The 21,292-nt window shown below is 42.6% G+C and overlaps 11 non-coding genes across 11 annotated transcripts; all 11 read right to left on the bottom strand.

Moving 5' to 3' along the window:
• Positions 1-458: 458 nt before the first annotated feature.
• Positions 459-530, bottom strand: trnap-cgg (transfer RNA proline (anticodon CGG)). Its single transcript has one exon. It is a non-coding gene; the product is annotated as a tRNA-Pro (tRNA).
• A 2,756-nt stretch (positions 531-3,286) lies between these two features.
• Positions 3,287-3,358, bottom strand: trnap-ugg (transfer RNA proline (anticodon UGG)). The gene has a single exon. It is a non-coding gene; the product is annotated as a tRNA-Pro (tRNA).
• A 523-nt stretch (positions 3,359-3,881) lies between these two features.
• trnap-cgg (transfer RNA proline (anticodon CGG)) lies at positions 3,882-3,953 on the bottom strand. The gene has a single exon. It is a non-coding gene; the product is annotated as a tRNA-Pro (tRNA).
• Positions 3,954-12,429: 8,476 nt separating this feature from the next.
• Positions 12,430-12,501, bottom strand: trnap-ugg (transfer RNA proline (anticodon UGG)). The gene has a single exon. It is a non-coding gene; the product is annotated as a tRNA-Pro (tRNA).
• A 629-nt stretch (positions 12,502-13,130) lies between these two features.
• On the bottom strand, positions 13,131-13,202 carry trnap-agg (transfer RNA proline (anticodon AGG)). The gene has a single exon. It is a non-coding gene; the product is annotated as a tRNA-Pro (tRNA).
• Positions 13,203-14,508: 1,306 nt separating this feature from the next.
• On the bottom strand, positions 14,509-14,580 carry trnap-agg (transfer RNA proline (anticodon AGG)). The gene has a single exon. It is a non-coding gene; the product is annotated as a tRNA-Pro (tRNA).
• Positions 14,581-15,426: 846 nt separating this feature from the next.
• On the bottom strand, positions 15,427-15,498 carry trnap-ugg (transfer RNA proline (anticodon UGG)). Its single transcript has one exon. It is a non-coding gene; the product is annotated as a tRNA-Pro (tRNA).
• A 627-nt stretch (positions 15,499-16,125) lies between these two features.
• trnap-agg (transfer RNA proline (anticodon AGG)) lies at positions 16,126-16,197 on the bottom strand. The gene has a single exon. It is a non-coding gene; the product is annotated as a tRNA-Pro (tRNA).
• A 1,181-nt stretch (positions 16,198-17,378) lies between these two features.
• Positions 17,379-17,450, bottom strand: trnap-ugg (transfer RNA proline (anticodon UGG)). Its single transcript has one exon. It is a non-coding gene; the product is annotated as a tRNA-Pro (tRNA).
• A 1,353-nt stretch (positions 17,451-18,803) lies between these two features.
• Positions 18,804-18,875, bottom strand: trnap-agg (transfer RNA proline (anticodon AGG)). Its single transcript has one exon. It is a non-coding gene; the product is annotated as a tRNA-Pro (tRNA).
• A 1,181-nt stretch (positions 18,876-20,056) lies between these two features.
• On the bottom strand, positions 20,057-20,128 carry trnap-ugg (transfer RNA proline (anticodon UGG)). The gene has a single exon. It is a non-coding gene; the product is annotated as a tRNA-Pro (tRNA).
• Between the last annotated feature and the right edge of the window lie 1,164 nt (positions 20,129-21,292).

The raw sequence follows: 21,292 nt of genomic DNA, 5'->3' as shown, positions 1-21,292 counted from the left end.
CACGAGTGAGTGGAATCTTGTCTCGTCTAGTAACAACTTTCACAGCAAAACTTGCATCTGGTCTTGTGGTTACACGTGGAAAGCGTTACATCCTCTCTTCTCATAGACATTGAATTTAGCATTCAGGGCTCGTCCGGAGACCTCTCACACCCTAAGCGAGAATCATTCCCCTAGACCAAGGCTAGTGAAGGCAAAATATGATACAGTCAGCTCTTGACTTTTGAAAGTCGGGTTTTCCAAATCGGCAAAACATCAATACTTGGCATCTTGTGTCGTGTACTAACTAAAGTTTCCTGTGTTTGCATAAGGAAAAAATGCAATTACTCTGTCAAAGTTTTTGGTGCTCAAACCCACAATTCCTCATAAAGCTTGCAATGGTAAGCCTGTTTTCATACTTGTCAACTTTCATAGAAGAAAGTTTTCCTGAAAAGGGTCAGTGGAATAGATGTCGCAGTCAAGGGCTCGTCCGGGATTTGAACCCGGGACCTCTCGCACCCGAAGCGAGAATCATACCCCTAGACCAACGAGCCATATAAAGAGAAGGGAATTGCAGAGTTTGTAAACTAATATCCCATTTGTAGACAGAATTTACTCACCTTTAGATTGGCCAATTTGTGTATTGGCAACCTCACTACATTGAAAGTGTTACCATCTCTTTTCTTGTATGCATCTCAATGAACTTGAGGAGAGCATTTGAACTCTCTTTTGAGAGAGTATATCCAAAAATCTCCTCTTTGGTCTTCCTCCAGACCTCTTGCCTCGCAGCTCCAACCTCAGCATCCTTCTACCGACATATTGACAGTCTCTCCTCTGAACATGTCCAAACCACCTCAATCTGGCCTCTCTGACTTTATCTCCAAAACATCTAACATGGGCTGTCCCTCTGATGTACTCATTCCTGATCCTATCCATCCTCGTCACTCCCAATGAGAACCTCAACATCTTAAGCTCTGCTACCTCCAGCTCTGCTTCCTGTCTTTTCTACAGTGCCACTTTCTCTAAGCCGAAAAACATCGCTGGTCTCACCACCGTCTTGAACACCTTTTTTTCATTCTCGCTGATACTCTTTTATCGCAAAACACACCTGACACTTTTCTCCACCCGTTCCAACCTGCTTGCACTCGCCTCTTCATGTCACGTCTACTGTCAGTCCTACGTTCTTAGCTTTCCTCTTCTCTCTCTGCCTACAAACAAACCTTCCTCTTCTCCTTCTTCGACCAACAGTAGGCTTGCATTCTGAGACTGAAGTGGCCTATTGGGATGATATGGTACCATGAGGTCTTTTAGATATGATGGAGCTTGAATCTTTAGAGCTTTATATGTAAGAAGCAGGGTTTTACATTCTGTTCTAGATTTGTTGAGAAGCCAATGGAAAGAAGCTAGTGAAGGCAAAATATGATACAGTCAGCACTTTTGCTTCAAATAGTTTGCTTCATTGAAAGTGACACCTTCTCGCTAAATGTTTGCACCTCAGTGTATTCTACAATGGCATTTTAGTATACTGCATTGACCTTTAAAAGTCATAGGTATCAGATCGGCAACACATCCATGCTTGGAATGGAAAACATGCAATTACTCTGTCAAATTTCGTGGTGCTCAAACCCACAATTCCTCATAAAGCTTGGTATAGTAAGGCTGTTTTTATACTTGTCGACTTTCGTAGGTGAAAGTCTTCCTAAAAAGGGTCTGTGGAATAGATGTCGCAGTCAAGGGCTCGTCCGGGATTTGATCCCTGGACCTCTCGCACCCAAAGCGAGAATCATACACCTAGACCAACGAGCCTCGTGTCCGGTGGGTTTGTATTGAGTTCAGCCGTACTATCCAAATGAAGAACAAGAACTTCAGTCATTCTCAAACTGAGAAATTCATGTTGTGTAAATTTCCGACAAAAACATTAATGTGAGGACATACTCCATTGACAGACAAAGGTTGTGGTTTCCAGATGAGCAAAACACGAGTGAGTGGAATCTTGTCTCATCTAGTAACAACTTTCACAGCAAAACTTGCATCTGGTCTTGTGGTTACACGTGGAAAGCGTTACATCCTCTCTTCTCATAGACATTGAATTTAGCATTCGTCCGGAGACCTCTCACACCCTAAGCGAGAATCATACCCCTAGACCAAGGCTAGTGAAGGCAAAATATGATACAGTCAGTTCTTGACGTTTGAAAGTCGGGTTTTCCAAATCGGCAAAACATCAATACTTGGCATCTTGTGTCGTGTACTAACTAAAGTTTCCTGTGTTTGCACAAGGAAAAAATGCAATTACTCTATCAAAGTTTGTGGTGCTCAAACCCACAATTCCTCATAAAGCTTGCTATGGCAAGGCTGTTTTCATACTTGTCGACTTTCATAGGTGAAAGTTTTCATGAGAATAGATCTGTGGAATAGATGTCGCAGTCAAGGGCTCGTCCGGAATTTGAACCCGAGACCTCTCGCACCCTAAGTGCGAATCATACCCCTAGACCAACGAGCCATATAAAGAGAAGGGAATTGCAGAGTTTTTAAACTAATATCCCATTTGTAGACAGAATTTACTCACCTTTAGATTGGCCAATTTGTGTATTGGCAACCTCACTACATTGAAAGTGTTACCATCTCTTTTCTTGTATGCATCTCAATGAACTTGAGGAGAGCATTTGAACTCTCTTTTGAGAGAGTATATCCAAAAATCTCCTCTTTGGTCTTCCTCTAGACCTCTTGCCTGGCAGCTCCAACCTCAGCATCCTTTATCCGATATACTGTTTTCACCATCTCTCCTCTGAATAAGTCCAAACCACTTCAATCTAGCCTCTCTGACTTTATCTCCAAAACATCTAACGTGAGCTGTCCCTCTGATGTACTCATGCCTGATCCTATCCATCCTCGTCACTCCCAATGAGAACCTCAACATCTTAAGCTCTGCTACCTCCAGCTCTGCCTCCTGTCTTTTCTACAGAAGCCAATGGCAAGAAGCTAGTGAACGCAAAATATGATACAGTCAGCACTTTTGCTGCAAATAGTTTGCTTCATTGAAAGTGACACCTTCTCGCTAAATGTTTGCACCTCAGTGTATTCTACAATGGCATTTTAGTATACTGCATCGACCTTTAAAAGTCATAGGTATCAGATCGGCAACACATCCATGCTTGGAATGGAAAACATGCAATTACTCTGTCAAATTTCGTGGTGCTCAAACCCACAATTCCTCATAAAGCTTGGTATAGTAAGGCTGTTTTTATACTTGTCGACTTTCGTAGGTGAAAGTCTTCCTAAAAAGGGTCTGTGGAATAGATGTCGCAGTCAAGGGCTCGTCCGGGATTTGATCCCTGGACCTCTCGCACCCAAAGCGAGAATCATACCCCTAGACCAACGAGCCTCGTGTCCGGTGGTTTTGTATTGAGTTCAGCCGGTTCAGCAAAACACGAGTGAGTGGAATCTTGTCTCGTCTAGTAACAACTTTCACAGCAAAACTTGCATCAGGTCTTGTGGTTACACGTGGAAAGCGTTACATCCTCTCTTCTCATAGATATTGAATTTAGCATTCAGGGCTTGTCCGGAGACCTCTCACACCCTAAGCGAAAATCATTCCCCTAGACCAAGGCTAGTGAAGGCAACATATGATACAGTCAGCTCTTGACTTTTGAAAGTCGGGTCTTCCAAATCGGCAAAACATCAATAACATCATTAATAACATCATTACTTGGCATCTTGTGTCGTGTACTAACTAAAGTTTCCTGTGTTTGCACAAGGAAAAAATGTAATTACTCTAACAAAGTTTGTGGTGCTCAAACCCACAATTCCTCATAAAGCTTGCTATGGTAAGGCTGTTTTCATACTTGTCGACTTTCATAGGTGAAAGTTTTCCTGAAAAGGGTCTGTGGAATAGATGTCGCAGTCAAGGGCTCGTCCGGGATTTGAACCCGGGACCTCTCGCACCCGAAGCGAGAATCATACCCCTAGACCAACGAGCCATATAAAGAGAAGGGAATTGCAGAGTTTGTAAACTAATATCCCATTTGTAGACAGAATTTACTCACCTTTAGATTGGCCAATTTGTGTATTGGCAACCTCACTACATTGAAAGTGTTACCATCTCTTTTCTTGTATGCATCTCAATGAACTTGAGGAGAGCATTTGAACTCTCTTTTGAGAGAGTATATCCAAAAATCTCCTCTTTGGTCTTCCTCTAGACCTCTTGCCTGGCAGCTCCAACCTCAGCATCCTTCTACCGACATATTGACAGTCTCTCCTCTGAACATGTCCAAACCACCTCAATCTGGCCTCTCTGACTTTATCTCCAAAACATCTAACATGAGCTGTCCCTCTGATGTACTCATGCCTGATCTTTTCCATTCTCGTCACTCCCAATGAGAACCTCAACATCTTAAGCTCTGCTACCTCCAGCTCTGCCTCCTGTCTTTTCTACAGTGCCACTGTCTCTAAGCCGAAAAACATCGCTGGTCTCACCACCTTCTTGAACACCTTTGCTTTCATTCTCGCTGATAATCTTTTATCGCAAAACACACCCGACCCTTTTCTCCACCCGTTCCAACCTGCTTGCACTCGCCTCTTCACGTCACGTCTACTGTCAGTCCTACGTTCTTAGCTTTCCTCTTCTCTCTCTGCCTACAAACAAACCTTCCTCCTCTCCTTCTTCGACCAACAGTAGGCTTGCATTCTGAGACTGAAGTGGCCTATTGGGATGATATGGTACCATGAGGTCTTTTAGATATGATGGAGCTTGCTCACGGAATTGGAAGCACGGCTCCGCACCATGGAAAACAACTCCGCTAGTCAGGCCCCGGTAGCTGGTGCGGGCCGACCTAGCGTAGCCCCTGCTAGCTGTCCCCCGGCAGTTCCCGAGCAGCCGGGAAGCCAGTCCGGCTGGGTGACGGTTCGTAAGAGATCTAATGCTAAACAGACGCCCGAGGTTCACCACCAGTCGGTTCATGTTTCTAATCGATTTTCCCCACTCAGCGACACACCCGCTGAGAAACCAACTCTGGTAATTGGCAGCTCCATAGTCAGAAACGTGAAGTTAGAGACTCCAGCGGCCGTAGTCAAATGTCTTCCTGGGGCCAGAGCGGGCGACGTTGAATCATATTTGAAACTCCTGGCTAAGGATAAACGTAAATACAGTAATATTATTATTCACGTGGGAGTTAATGACGCCCGATTACGTAAATCGGAGGTCACTAAAATGAATGTTGAATCGGTGTGTAACTTTGCAAAAACAATGTCGGACTCCGTAATTTTCTCTGGTCCCTTGCCAAATCTGACCAGTGACGACATGTACACCCGCATGTCGTCATTCAACCGCTGGCTGTCTAGGTGGTGTCCAGCAAACGATGTGGGCTACATAGACAATTGGAAACGTTTTTGGGGAAAACCTAGGCTGATTAGGAGAGATGGCATCCATCCTACTTTAGATGGTGCAGCTTTCTTATCCAGAAATATGGCTGGTTTTATTAAACAACCAAAAGTATGACAATCCAGAGTTGAGCCTAGGATGCAGAGATCCAGTCCTACACGCCTCTCTGCAGTGTCCTTACAACCGTCACCCCCCCACAACTCCCACATACCTATAGAGACTGTGTCTGTTCCCCGACCTAAATTACATAAAGTAAATATGACAACAAGAGGAGTTAATCATAATAACCTAATAAAAGTTAAGACTACTCCTCTTACAGAACAAAACCCCAAAACTATTAAATGTGGATTATTAAATATCAGATCTCTCTCTTCTAAATCTCTGTTAGTAAATGACTTAATAAGCGATCATCAATTCGATTTATTTTGTCTCACTGAAACTTGGTTGCAGCAGGAAGAATATGTCAGTCTAAATGAGTCAACCCCCCCAAGTCATATTAATTATCATGTTCCTAGAAGCACAGGCCGAGGTGGAGGAGTTGCAGCAATCTTCCATTGTAGCTTATCAATAAACCCTAGACCTAAACATAGTTATAACTCATTTGAGAGCCTTACTCTTAGCCTTTCACACCCAAACTGGAAAACTCAAAAACCACTATTATTTGTTATCGTGTACCGTCCTCCAGTCCCTTATTCAGAGTTTTTGATTGAATTTTCTGATTTTCTAGCTGATTTAGTGCTTAGTACAGATAAAGTCATTATAGTGGGTGACTTTAACATTCATGTAGATGCTGACAGTAACTGCCTGAGCACTGCGTTTAATTCATTATTAGATTCAATTGGTTTTTCCCAAAATGTAAATAAACCCACTCACTGTTTTAGTCACACGTTAGACCTTGTCCTTAAGTATGGAATTGAAACGGATAATTTAACAATATGTCCTCACAACTCTCTTCTGTCTGACCATTTTTTAATAACATTTGAATTTACAATAACGGACTATATAGCAGTTAGGGAAAAATTCCACTATAGCAGATGCTTAAGTGAAAAAGCTGTCAACAAATTTAAAGAAATTATTTCTTCATCATTTGCTTCACCATATGTTAATACAATGGGAAGTAGTCTCCTTAATGTTACTCCTGCACAAGTAGATTATCTTGTTGACAATTCTGCAGCCTCACTACGTACAATACTCGATAGTGTTGCCCCTCTAAAAAAGAAGGCAGTAAATCAGCAGAGGCGATCTCCATGGTATAGTTCACAAACACGCAACTTAAAACAGGAAACACGAAAGTTAGAAAGGAAGTGGCGTTCCAGAAAGTTAGAAGAATCTCATTTAGCCTGGAAAAATAGTTTAAAAACGTACAAAAAAGCTCTCAGTGATGCCAGAACAGCATATTATTCATCATTAATAGAAGAAAACAAGAACAACCCCCGGTTTCTGTTCAGCACTGTAGCCAGGCTGACTAAGAGCCATAGTTCTGTTGAGCCTACTATTCCCTTAACTTTGAGCAGCAATGACTTCATGACCTTCTTTATGAATAAAATTGTAGCTATTAGAGAAAGTATTCACCAGATCCTCCCCCCAAAAATTACAGATAGATCTTCATGTACAGCAGTGCTAGAATCATGGATAAGGCCCCACTCCCTGTTAGACTGCTTTTTACCCATAGATCTCTCTGAGCTAACTTCAATTATTACCTCATCTAAACCAACAACCTGTCTGCTAGACCCTATTCCAACTAAGCTGCTCAAGGAAGCTTTACCCTTAATAGATACGTTCATATTAGATATCATCAATCTATCTTTAGAAACAGGCTATGTACCACAGGCCTATAAGGTAGCTGTAATTAAACCATTACTTAAAAAACCCTGTCTTGACCCAGGTGTTTTAGCCAATTACAGACCAATATCTAATCTCCCCTTTATTTCTAAAATAATTGAAAAAGTAGTCGCAAAACAATTATGTGATCACCTTCATAGGAATAATTTGTATGAAGAGTTTCAGTCAGGATTTAGAGTTCATCATAGTACAGAAACAGCACTGGTAAAAGTCACCAACGATCTTCTCATGGCCTCAGATAATGGACTCATCTCTATACTTGTTCTGTTAGATCTTAGTGCCGCATTTGATACCATTGATCATAACATTTTATTACAGAGACTGGAACATGAAATTGGAATTACAGGAACTGCACTAGGTTGGTTTAAATCCTATCTGTCTGATAGATTTCAATTTGTTCATGTTAATGATGAATCCTCCATGCACACAAAGGTTAGCTATGGAGTTCCACAAGGCTCTGTGTTAGGACCAATACTTTTTACTTTATATATGTCTCCTTTAGGCAACATTATTAGAAAACACTCCATAAATTTCCACTGTTATGCTGATGATACCCAGCTATATTTATCTATGGAACCAGATGAAAATAATCAGTTAATAAAGCTTCAAGCATGCCTACAAGACATCAAGGCCTGGATGTCCCACAATTTTTTACTTTTAAACTCAGACAAAACTGAAGTCATAGTATTTGGGCCCAAAAATATCAGAGATATGATGTCCAACCATATTGTTACCCTAGATGGCATAAGTCTGGCCTCCAGTACTACTGCATGGAACCTTGGAGTTATTTTTGATCAGGATCTGTCCTTTAAGTCACATATAAAACAAATCTCTAGAACAGCCTTCTTCCACCTACGGAACATTGCCAAAATTAGGAGCATACTGTCTCAAAGTGATGCCGAAAAACTGGTCCATGCATTTGTTACTTCTAGGTTGGACTACTGTAATTCCCTACTTTCAGGATGCCCCAGTAACTCCCTAAAGAGCCTGCAATTAATCCAAAATGCTGCAGCAAGAGTGCTGACTGGAACTAGCAAGAGAGATCATATTTCACCTTCACTAGCTTCGCTCCATTGGCTTCCCATTAAATTTAGAATAGAATTTAAAACCCTGCTTCTTACATATAAAGCTCTGAATGGTCAGGCTCCATCATATATAGAAGATCTCATAGCACCATATCATCCCAGTAGACCACTTCGCTCTCAGAATGCAGGCCTACTTGTGGTTCCCAGAATTTCCAAAAGTAGAATGGGAGGTAGAGCCTTTAGCTATCAAGCTCCTCTCTTGTGGAACCAGCTCCCAGTTCAGATTCGGGAAGCAGACACCCTCTCTACTTTTAAGTCTAAGCTTAAAACCTTCCTCTTTAATAAAGCATATAGTTAGTTATAGTTATGCTGCCATAGGCTTAGACTGCTGGGGGACCCACCCCCCAATGCACTGAGCTCCTTTCCTCCTCTTGACCATCTCTCCTCTCCTCTCACCCCGCAATTCTCACCACTGTATGTCATTAACTCTGTGTGCTCTCTCCCGTAGTTGTCTTTGTCTTCCTCTGTCCCCCTCTCTCTGTCCCTTTCTGCAGGTGTCCCCCGGCTTTGAAGCTGTGTGTCTTCCAGCGTGCAGCTACTGGTCCTACCAATCTGCCCGATGTTTTGTTGTTGCTTTTTGTTGCTCTGTTCTTTTCTCTCTCGCCTTTCCACTCACCCCAACCGGTCGAGGCAGATGGCCGTCCACCCTGAGCCTGGTTCTGCTGGAGGTTTCTTCCGTTAAAGGGAGTTTTTCCTCTCCACTGTTGCCTATGGCTTGCTCCAGGGGGAATTGTTGGGTTCTCTTTATATATCTTTATAATCTTGACTTTATTCTGTAAAGTGCCCTGAGATGACTTTGTTGTGAATTGGCGCTATATAAATAAAGTTGAATTGAATTGAATTGACCCTTTAGAGCTTAAAATGTAAGAAGCAGGGTTTTACATTCTGTTCTAGATTTGTTGAGAAGCCAATGGAAAGAAGCTAGTGAAGGCAAAATATGATACAGTCAGCACTTTTGCTGCAAATAGTTTGCTTCATTGAAAGTGACACCTTCTCGCTAAATGTTTGCACCTCAGTGTATTCTACAATGGCATTTTAGTATACTGCATTGACCTTTAAAAGTCATAGGTATCAGATCGGCAACACATCCATGCTTGGAATGGAAAACATGCAATTACTCTGTCAAATTTCGTGGTGCTCAAACCCACAATTCCTCATAAAGCTTGGTATAGTAAGGCTGTTTTTATACTTGTCGACTTTCGTAGGTGAAAGTCTTCCTAAAAAGGGTCTGTGGAATAGATGTCGCAGTCAAGGGCTCGTCCGGGATTTGATCCCTGGACCTTTCGCACCCAAAGCGAGAATCATACCCCTAGACCAACGAGCCTCGTGTCCGGTGGTTTTGTATTGAGTTCAGCCGTACTATCCAAATGAAGAACAAGAACTTCAGTCATTCTCAAACTGAGAAATTCATGTTGTGTAAATTTCCGACAAAAACATTAATGTGAGGACATACTCCATTGACAGAGAAAGGTTGTGGTTTCCAGATCAGCAAAACACGAGTGAGTGGAATCTTGTCTCGTCTAGTAACAACTTTCACAGAAACACTTGCATCTGGTCTTGTGGTTACACGTGGAAAGCGTTACATCCTCTCTTCTCATAGACATTGAATTTAGCATTCAGGGCTCGTCCGGAGACCTCTCACACCCTAAGCGAGAATCATTCCCCTAGACCAAGGCTAGTGAAGGCAAAATATGATACAGTCAGCTCTTGACTTTTGAAAGTCGGGTTTTCCAAATCGGCAAAACATCAATACTTGGCATCTTGTGTCGTGTACTAACTAAAGTTTCCTGTGTTTGCACAAGGAAAAAATGCAATTACTCTGTCAAAGTTTTTGGTGCTCAAACCCACAATTCCTCATAAAGCTTAGTATGGTAAGCCTGTTTTCATACTTGTCAACTTTCATAGGAGAAAGTTTTCTTGAAAAGGGTAAATGGAATAGATGTCGCAGTCAAGGGCTTGTCCGGGATTTGATCCCTGGACCTCTCGCACCCAAAGCGAGAATCATACCCCTAGACCAACGAGCCTCGTGTCCGGTGGTTTGTATTGAGTTCAGCCGTACTATCCAAATGAAGAACAAGAACTTCAGTCATTCTCAAACTGAGAAATTCATGTTGTGTAAATTTCCGACAAAAACATTAATGTGAGGACATACTCCATTGACAGAGAAAGGTTGTGGTTTCCAGATCAGCAAATCGCGTCCAGTGGGCTTGTAATGAGTTCAGCCCTACTATCCAAATGAAGAACAAGAACTTCAGTCATTCTCAAACTGAGAAATTCATGTTGTGTAAATTTCCGACAAAAACATTAATGTGAGGACATACTCCATTGACAGAGAAAGGTTGTGGTTTCCAGATCAGCAAAACACGAGTGAGTGGAATCTTGTCTCGTTCTAGTAACAACTTTCACAGCAACAGTTGCATCTGGTCTTGTGGTTACACGTGGAAAGCGTTACATCTTCTCTTCTCATAGACATTGAATTTAGCATTCAGGGCTCGTCCGGAGACTTCTCACACCCTAAGCGAGAATCATTCCCCTAGACCAAGGCTAGTGAAGGCAAAATTTGAATTTACAGAATTTACTCACCTTTAGATTGGCCAATTTGTGTTTTGGCAACCTCACTACATTTAAAGTGTTACCATCTCTTTTCTTGTATGCATCTCAATGAACTTGAGGAGAGCATTTGAACTCTCTTTTGAGAGAGTATATCCAAAAATCTCCTCTTTGGTCTTCCTCTAGACCTCTTGCCTGGCAGCTCCAACCTCAGCATCCTTCTACCGACATATTGACAGTCTCTCCTCTTAACATGTCCAAACCACCTCAATCTGGCCTCTCTGACTTTATCTCCAAAACATCTAACATGAGCTGTCCCTCTGATGTACTCATGCCTGATCCTATCCATCCTCGTCACTCCCAATGAGAACCTCAACATCTTAAGCTCTGCTACCTCCAGCTCTGCCTCCTGTCTTTTCTACAGTGCCACTGTCTCTAAGCCGAAAAACATCGCTGGTCTCACCACCGTCTTGAACACCTTTGCTTTCATTCTCGCTGATACTCTTTTATCGCGAAACACACCTGACACTTTTCTCCACCCGTTCCAACCTGCTTGCACTCGCCTCTTCACGTCACGTCTACTGTCAGTCCTACGTTCTTAGCTTTCCTCTTCTCTCTCTGCCTACAAACAAACCTTCCTCTTCTCCTTCTTCGACCAACAGTAGGCTTGCATTCTGAGACTGAAGTGGCCTATTGGGATGATATGGTACCATGAGGTCTTTTAGATATGATGGAGCTTGACCCTTTAGAGCTTTATATGTAAGAAGCAGGGTTTTGCATTCTGTTCTAGATTTGTTGAGAAGCCAATGGCAAGAAGCTAGTGAAGGCAAAATATGATACAGTCAGCACTTTTGCTGCAAATAGTTTGCTTCATTGAAAGTGACACCTTCTCGCTAAATGTTTGCACCTCAGTGTATTCTACAATGGCATTTTAGTATACTGCATTGACCTTTAAAAGTCATAGGTATCAGATCGGCAACACATCCATGCTTGGAATGGAAAAAAGGCAGTGACTCTGTCAAATTTTGTGGTGCTCAAACCCACAATTCCTCATAAAGCTTGCTATGGTAAGGCTGTTTTCATACTTGTCGACTTTCATAGGTGAAAGTTTTCATGAGAATAGATCTGTGGAATAGATGTCGCAGTCAAGGGCTCGTCCAGAATTTGAAACCGAGACCTCTCGCACCCTAAGCGAGAATCATACCCCTAGACCAACGAGCCATATAAAGACAAGCGAATTGCAGAGTTTGTAAACTAATATCCCATTTGTAGACAGAATTTACTCACCTTTAGATTGGCCAATTTGTGTATTGGCAACCTCACTACATTGAAAGTGTTACCATCTCTTTTCTTGTATGCATCTCAATGAACTTGAGGAGAGCATTTGAACTCTCTTTTGAGAGAGTATATCTAAAAATCTGCTGTTTGTTCTTCCTCTAGACCTCTTGCCTGGCAGCTCCAACCTCAGCATCCTTCCTTGTGGTGCTCAAATCCACAATTCCTCATAAAGCTTGGTATAGTAAGGCTGTTTTTATACTTGTCGACTTTCGTAGGTGAAAGTCTTCCTAAAAAGGGTCTGAGAATAGATGTCGCAGTCAAGGGCTCGTCTGGGATTTGAACCCGGGACCTCTCGCACCCAAAGCGAGAATCATACCCCTAGACCAACGAGCCTCGCGTCTGGTGGGTTTGTAATGAGTTCAGCCCTACTATCCAAATGAAGAGCAAGAACTTCAGTCATTCTCAAATTGAGAAATTCATGTTGTGTAAATTTGCGACAAAAACATTAATGTGAGGACATACTACATTGACAGAGAAAGGTTGTGGTTTCCAGATGAGCAAAACACGAGTGAGTGGAATCTTGTCTCGTCTAGTAACAACTTTCACAGCAAAACTTGCATCTGTTCTTGTGGTTACACGTGGAAAGCGTTACATCCTCTCTTCTCATAGACATTGAATTTAGCATTCAGGGCTCGTCCGGAGACCTCTCACACCCTAAGCGACAATCAATCCCCTAGACCAAGGCTAGTGAAGGCAAAATATGATACAGTCAGCTCTTGACTTTTGAAAGTCGGGTTTTCCAAATCGGCAAAACATCAATACTTGGCATCTTGTGTCGTGTACTAACTAAAGTTTCCTGTGTTTGCACAAGGAAAAAATGCAATTACTCTGTCAAAGTTTGTGGTGCTCAAACCCACAATTCCTCATAAAGCTTGCTATGGTAAGGCTGTTTTCATACTTATCAACTTTCATAGGTGAAAGTTTTCCTAAGAATAGATCTGTGGAATAGATGTCGCAGTCAAGGGCTCGTCCCGGATTTGAACCCGGGACCTCTCGCACCCTAAGCGAGAATCATACCCCTAGACCAACGAGCCATATAAAGACAAGCGAATTGCAGAGTTTGTAAACTAATATCCCATTTGTAGACAGAATTTACTCACCTTTAGATTGGCCAATTTGTGTATTGGCAACCTCACTACATTGAAAGTGTTACCATCTCTTTTCTTGTATGCATGTCAATGAACTTGAGGAGAGCATTTGAACTCTCTTTTGAGAGAGTATATCCAAAAATCTCCTCTTTGGTCTTCCTCTAGACTTCTTGCCTGGCAGCTCCAACCTCAGCATCGTTCTACCGACATATTGACAGTCTCTCCTCTGAACATGTCCAAACCACCTCAATCTGGCCTCTCTGACTTTATCTCCAAAACATCTAACATGAGCTGTCCCTCTGATGTACTCATGCCTGATCCTATCCATCCTCGTCACTCCCAATGAGAACCTCAACATCTTAAGCTATGCTACCTCCAGCTCTGCCTCCTGTCTTTTCTACAGTGCCACTGTCTCTAAGCCGAAAAACATCGCTGGTCTCACCTTCTTGAACACCTTTGCTTTCATTCTCGCTGATAATCTTTTATCGCAAAACACACCTGACCATTTTCTCCACCGTTCCAACCTGCTTGCACTCACCTCACTACATTGAAAGTGTTACCATCTCTTTTCTTATATGCATCTCAATGAACTTGAGGAGAGCATTTGAACTCTCTTTTGAGAGAGTATATCTAAAAATCTCCTTTTTGGTCTTCCTCTAGACCTCTTGCCTGGCAGCTCCAACCTCAGCATCTTTTATCCGATATACTGTTTTCACCATCTCTCCTCTGAATAAGTCCAAACCACTTAAATCTAGCCTCTCTGACTTTATCTCCAAAACATCTAACATGAGCTGTCCCTCTGATGTACTCATGCCTGATCCTATCCATCCTCGTCACTCCCAATGAGAACCTCAACATCTTAAGCTCTGCTACCTCCAGCTCTGCCTCCTGTCTTTTCGACAGAAGCCAATGGCAAGAAGCTAGTGAAGGCAAAATATGATACAGTCAGCACTTTTGCTGCAAATAGTTTGCTTCATTGAAATTGACACCTTCTCGCTAAATTTTTGCACCTCAGTGTATTCTACAATGGCATTTTAGTATACTGCATTGACCTTTAAAAGTCATAGGTATCACATCGGCAACACATCCATGCTTGGAATGGAAAACATGCAATTACTCTGTCAAATTTCGTGGTGCTCAAACCCACAATTCCTCATAAAGCTTGCTATGGTAAGGCTGTTTTCATACTTGTCAACTTTCATAGGTGAAAGTTTTCCTGAGAACAGATCTGTGGAATAGATGTCGCAGTCAAGGGCTCGTCCAGGATTTGAACCTGGGACCTCTCGCACCCTAAGCGAGAATCATACCCCTAGACCAACGAGCCACATAAAGACAAGCGAATTGCAGAGTTTGTAAACTAATATCCCATTTGAAGACAGAATTTACTCACCTTTAGATTGGCCAATTTGTGCTACCTCAAGCTCTGCCTCCTGTCTTTTCTACAGTGCCACTGTCTCTAAGCCGAAAAACATTGCTGGTCTCACCACTGTCTTGAACACCTTTGCTTTCATTCTCGCTGATACTCTTTTATCGCAAAACACACCTGACACTTTTCTCCACCCGTTCCAACCTGCTTGCACTCGCCTCTGCACGTCACGTCTACTGTCAGTCCTACGTTCTTAGCTTTCCTCTTCTCTCTCTGTCTACAAACAAACCTTCCTCCTCTCCTTCTTCGACCAACAGTAGGCTTGCATTCTGAGACTGAAGTGGCCTATTGGGATGATATGGTACCATGAGGTCTTTTAGATATGATGGAGCTTGTCCCTTTAGAGCTTTATATGTAAGAAGCAGGGTTTTACATTCTGTTCGAGATTTGTTGAGAAAACAATGGAAAGAAGCTAGTGAAGGCAAAATATGATACAGTCCGCACTTTTGCTGCAAATAGTTTCCTTCATTGAAAGTGACACCTTCTCGCTAAATGTTTGCACCTCAGTGTAATCTACAATGGCATTTTAGTATACTGCATTGACCTTTAAAAGTCATAGGTATCAGATCGGCAACACATCCATGCTTGGAATGGAAAAAATGCAATTACTCTGTCAAATTTCGTGGTGCTCAAACCCACATTTCCTCATAAAGCTTGCTATGGTAAGGCTGTTTTCATACTTGTCGACTTTCATAGGTGAAAGTTTTCCTAAGAATAGATCTGTGGAAAAGATGTCGCAGTCAAGGGCTCGTCCGGGATTTGAACCCGGGACCTCTCGCACCCAAAGCGAGAATCATACCCCTAGACCAACGAGCCTCGCGTCCAGTGGGCTTGTAATGAGCTCAGCCCTACTATCCAAATGAAGAACAAGAACTTCAGTCATTCTCAAACTGAGAAATTCATGTTGTGTAAATTTCCGACAAAAACATTAATGTGAGGACATACTCCATTGACAGAGAAAGGTTGTGGTTTCCAGATCAGCAAAACACGAGTGAGTGGAATCTTGTCTCGTTCTAGTAACAACTTTCACAGCAACACTTGCATCTGGTGTTGTGGTTACACGTGGAAAGCGTTACATCTTCTCTTCTCATAGACATTGAATTTAGCATTCAGGGCTCGTCCGGAGACTTCTCACACCCTAAGCGAGAATCATTCCCCTAGACCAAGGCTAGTGAAGACATTTGATACAGTCAGCTCTTGACTTTTGAAAGTCGGGTTTTCCAAATCGGCAAAACATCAATACTTGGCATCTTGTGTCGTGTACTAACTAAAAATTCCTGTGTTTGCACAAGGAAAAAATGCAATTACTCTGTCAAAGTTTGTGGTGCTCAAACCCACAATTCCTTATAAAGCTTGCTATGGTAAGGCTGTTTTCATACTTGTCGACTTTCATAGGTGAAAGTTTTCATGAGAATAGATCTGTGGAATAGATGTCGCAGTCAAGGGCTCGTCCGGGATTTGAACCCGGGACTTCTCGCACCCTAAGCGAGAATCATACCCCTAGACCAACGAGCCACATAAAGACAAGCGAATTGCAGAGTTTGTAAACTAATATCCCATTTGTAGACAGAATTTACTCACCTTTAGATTGGCCAATTTGTGTATTGGCAACCTCACTACATTGAAAGTGTTACCATCTCTTTTCTTGTATGCATCTCAATGAACTTGAGGAGAGCATTTGAACTCTCTTTTGAGAGAGTATATCCAAAAATCTCCTCTTAGTTCTTCCTCTAGACCTCTTGCCTCGCAGCTCCAACCTCAGCATCCTTCTACCGACATATTGACAGTCTCTCCTCTGAACATGTCCAAACCATCTCAATCTGGCCTCTCTGACTTTATCTCCAAAACAGCTAACATGAGCTGTCCCTCTGATGTACTCATGCCTGATCCCATCCATCCTCGTCACTCCCAATGAGAACCTCAACATCTTAAGCTAGGCGACCTCCAGCTCTGCCTCCTTTCTTTTCTACAGTGCCACTGTCTCTAAGCCGAAGAACATCGCTGGTCTCACCACCTTCTTGAACACCTTTGCTTTCATTCTCGCTGATACTCTTTTATGGCAAAAAACACCTGACACTTTTCTCCACCCCTTCCAACCTGCTTGCACTCGCCTCTTCACGTCACGTCTACTGTCAGTCCTACGTTCTTAGCTTTCCTCTTCTCTCTCTGTCTACAAACAAACCTTCCTCCTCTCCTTCTTCGACCAACAGTAGGCTTGCATTCTGAGACTGAAGTGGCCTATTGGGATGATATGGTACCATGAGGTCTTTTAGATATGATGGAGCTTGACCCTTTAGAGCTTTATATGTAAGAAGCAGGGTTTTACATTCTGTTCTAGATTTGTTGAGAAGCCAATGGAAAGAAGCTAGTGAAGGCAAAATATGATACAGTCCGCACTTTTGCTGCAAATAGTTTGCTTCATTGAAAGTGACACCTTCTCGCTAAACGTTTGCACCTCAGTGTATTCTACAATGGCATTTTAGTATACTGCATTGACCTTTAAAAGTCATAGGTATCAGATCGGCAACACATCCATGCTTGGAATGGAAAAAATGCAATTACTCTGTCAAATTTTGTGGTGCTCAAACCTACAATTCCTCATAAAGCTAGGTATATTAAGGCTGTTTTTATACTTGTCGACTTTCGTAGGTGAAAGTCTTCCTAAAAAGGGTCTGTGGAATAGATGTCGCAGTCAAGGGCTCGTCCGGGATTTGAACCCGGGACTTCTCGCACCCAAAGCGAGAATCATACCCCTAGACCAACGAGCCTCGTGTCCGGTGGTTTTGTATTGAGTTCAGCCCTACTATCCAAATGAAGAACAAGAACTTCAGTCATTCTCAAACTGAGAAATTCATGTTGTGTTCTAGTAACAACTTTCACAGCAACACTTGCATCTGGTCTTGTGGTTACACGTGGAAAGCGTTACAACTTCTCTTCTCATAGACATTGAATTTAGCATTCAGGGCTCGTCCGGAGACTTCTCACACCCTAAGCGAGAATCATTCCCTTAGACCAAGGCTAGTGAAGGCAAACTTTGAATTTACAGAATTTACTCACCTTTAGATTGGCCAATTTGTGTTTTGGCAACCTCACTACATTGAAAGTGTTACCATCTCTTTTCTTGTATGCATCTCAATGAACTTGAGGAGAGCATTTGAACTCTCTTTTGAGAGAGTATATCCAAAAATCTCCTCTTTGGTCTTCCTCTAGACCTCTTGCCTGGCAGCTCCAACCTCAGCATCCTTCTACCGACATACTGACAGTCTCTCCTCTGAACATGTCCAAACCACCTCAATCTGGCCTCTCTGACTTTATCTCCAAAACATCTAACATGAGCTGTCCCTCTGATGTACTCATGCCTGATCCCATCCATCCTCGTCACTCCCAATGAGAACCTCAACATCTTAAGCTCTGCTACCTCCAGCTCTGCCTCCTGTCTTTTCTACAGTGCCACTGTCTCTAAACCGAAAAACATCGCTGGTCTCACCACCTTCTTGAACACCTTTTCTGTCATTCTCGCTGATACTGTTTTATCGCAAAACACACCTGACACTTTTCTCCACCCGTTCCAACCTGCTTGCACTCGCCTCTTCACGTCACGTCTACTGTCAGTCCTACGTTCTTAGCTTTCCTCTTCTCTCTCTGTCTACAAACAAACCTTCCTCCTCTCATTCTTCGACCAACAGTAGGCTTGCATTCTGAGACTGAAGTGGCCTATTGGGATGATATGGTACCATGAGGTCTTTTAGATATGATGGAGCTTGACCCTTTAGAGCTTTATATGTAAGAAGCAGGGTTTTACATTCTGTTCTAGATTTGTTGAGAAGCCAATGGAAAGAAGCTAATGAAGGCAATATATGACACAGTCCGCACTTTTGCTGCAAATAGTTTGCTTCATTGAAAGTGACACCTTCTCGCTAAATGTTTGCACCTCAGTGTATTCTACAATGGCATTTTAGTATACTGCATTGACCTTACTTACTTACTCTGTCAAATTTTGTGGTGCTCAAACCCACAATTTCTCATAAAGCTTGCTATGGTAAGGCTGTTTTCATACTTGTCGACTTTCATAGGTGAAAGTTTTCATGAGAATAGATCTGTGGAATAGATGTCGCAGTCAAGGGCTCGTCCGGGATTTGAACCCGGGACTTCTCGCACCCTAAGCGAGAATCATACCCCTAGACCAACGAGCCACATAAAGACAAGCGAATTGCAGAGTTTGTAAACTAATATCCCATTTGTAGACAGAATTTACTCACCTTTAGATTGGCCAATTTGTGTATTGGCAACCTCACTACATTGAAAGTGTTACCATCTCTTTTCTTGTATGCATCTCAATGAACTTGAGGAGAGCATTTGAACTCTCTTTTGAGAGAGTATATCCAAAAATCTCCTCTTAGTTCTTCCTCTAGACCTCTTGCCTCGCAGCTCCAACCTCAGCATCCTTCTACCGACATATTGACAGTCTCTCCTCTGAACATGTCCAAACCATCTCAATCTGGCCTCTCTGACTTTATCTCCAAAACAGCTAACATGAGCTGTCCCTCTGATGTACTCATGCCTGATCCCATCCATCCTCGTCACTCCCAATGAGAACCTCAACATCTTAAGCTCTGCTACCTCCAGCTCTGCCTCCTTTCTTTTCTACAGTGCCACTGTCTCTAAGCCGAAGAACATCGCTGGTCTCACCACCTTCTTGAACACCTTTGCTTTCATTCTCGCTGATACTCTTTTATGGCAAAAAACACCTGACACTTTTCTCCACCCCTTCCAACCTGCTTGCACTCGCCTCTTCACGTCACGTCTACTGTCAGTCCTACGTTCTTAGCTTTCCTCTTCTCTCTCTGTCTACAAACAAACCTTCCTCCTCTCCTTCTTCGACCAACAGTAGGCTTGCATTCTGAGACTGAAGTGGCCTATTGGGATGATATGGTACCATGAGGTCTTTTAGATATGATGGAGCTTGACCCTTTAGAGCTTTATATGTAAGAAGCAGGGTTTTACATTCTGTTCTAGATTTGTTGAGAAGCCAATGGAAAGAAGCTAGTGAAGGCAAAATATGATACAGTCCGCACTTTTGCTGCAAATAGTTTGCTTCATTGAAAGTGACACCTTCTCGCTAAACGTTTGCACCTCAGTGTATTCTACAATGGCATTTTAGTATACTGCATTGACCTTTAAAAGTCATAGGTATCAGATCGGCAACACATCCATGCTTGGAATGGAAAAAATGCAATTACTCTGTCAAATTTTGTGGTGCTCAAACCTACAATTCCTCATAAAGCTAGGTATAGTAAGGCTGTTTTTATACTTGTCGACTTTCGTAGGTGAAAATCTTCCTAAAAAGGGTCTGTGGAATAGATGTCGCAGTCAAGGGCTCGTCCGGGATTTGAACCCGGGACTTCTCGCACCCAAAGCGAGAATCATACCCCTAGACCAACGAGCCTCGTGTCCGGTGGTTTTGTATTGAGTTCAGCCCTACTATCCAAATGAAGAACAAGAACTTCAGTCATTCTCAAACTGAGAAATTCATGTTGTGTTCTAGTAACAACTTTCACAGCAACACTTGCATCTGGTCTTGTGGTTACACGTGGAAAGCGTTACAACTTCTCTTCTCATAGACATTGAATTTAGCATTCAGGGCTCGTCCGGAGACTTCTCACACCCTAAGCGAGAATCATTCCCTTAGACCAAGGCTAGTGAAGGCAAACTTTGAATTTACAGAATTTACTCACCTTTAGATTGGCCAATTTGTGTTTTGGCAACCTCACTACATTGAAAGTGTTACCATCTCTTTTCTTGTATGCATCTCAATGAACTTGAGGAGAGCATTTGAACTCTCTTTTGAGAGAGTATATCCAAAAATCTCCTCTTTGGTCTTCCTCTAGACCTCTTGCCTGGCAGCTCCAACCTCAGCATCCTTCTACCGACATACTGACAGTCTCTCCTCTGAACATGTCCAAACCACCTCAATCTGGCCTCTCTGACTTTATCTCCAAAACATCTAACATGAGCTGTCCCTCTGATGTACTCATGCCTGATCCCATCCATCCTCGTCACTCCCAATGAGAACCTCAACATCTTAAGCTCTGCTACCTCCAGCTCTGCCTCCTGTCTTTTCTACAGTGCCACTGTCTCTAAACCGAAAAACATCGCTGGTCTCACCACCTTCTTGAACACCTTTTCTGTCATTCTCGCTGATACTGTTTTATCGCAAAACACACCTGACACTTTTCTCCACCCGTTCCAACCTGCTTGCACTCGCCTCTTCACGTCACGTCTACTGTCAGTCCTACGTTCTTAGCTTTCCTCTTCTCTCTCTGTCTACAAACAAACCTTCCTCCTCTCATTCTTCGACCAACAGTAGGCTTGCATTCTGAGACTGAAGTGGCCTATTGGGATGATATGGTACCATGAGGTCTTTTAGATATGATGGAGCTTGACCCTTTAGAGCTTTATATGTAAGAAGCAGGGTTTTACATTCTGTTCTAGATTTGTTGAGAAGCCAATGGAAAGAAGCTAATGAAGGCAATATATGACACAGTCCGCACTTTTGCTGCAAATAGTTTGCTTCATTGAAAGTGACACCTTCTCGCTAAATGTTTGCACC

The sequence above is a fragment of the Channa argus genome, chromosome 4, assembly GCF_033026475.1.
Source record: "Channa argus isolate prfri chromosome 4, Channa argus male v1.0, whole genome shotgun sequence".
NCBI lineage: Eukaryota > Metazoa > Chordata > Actinopteri > Anabantiformes > Channidae > Channa > Channa argus.
This window is presented reverse-complemented; position numbering and strand designations above follow the sequence as displayed.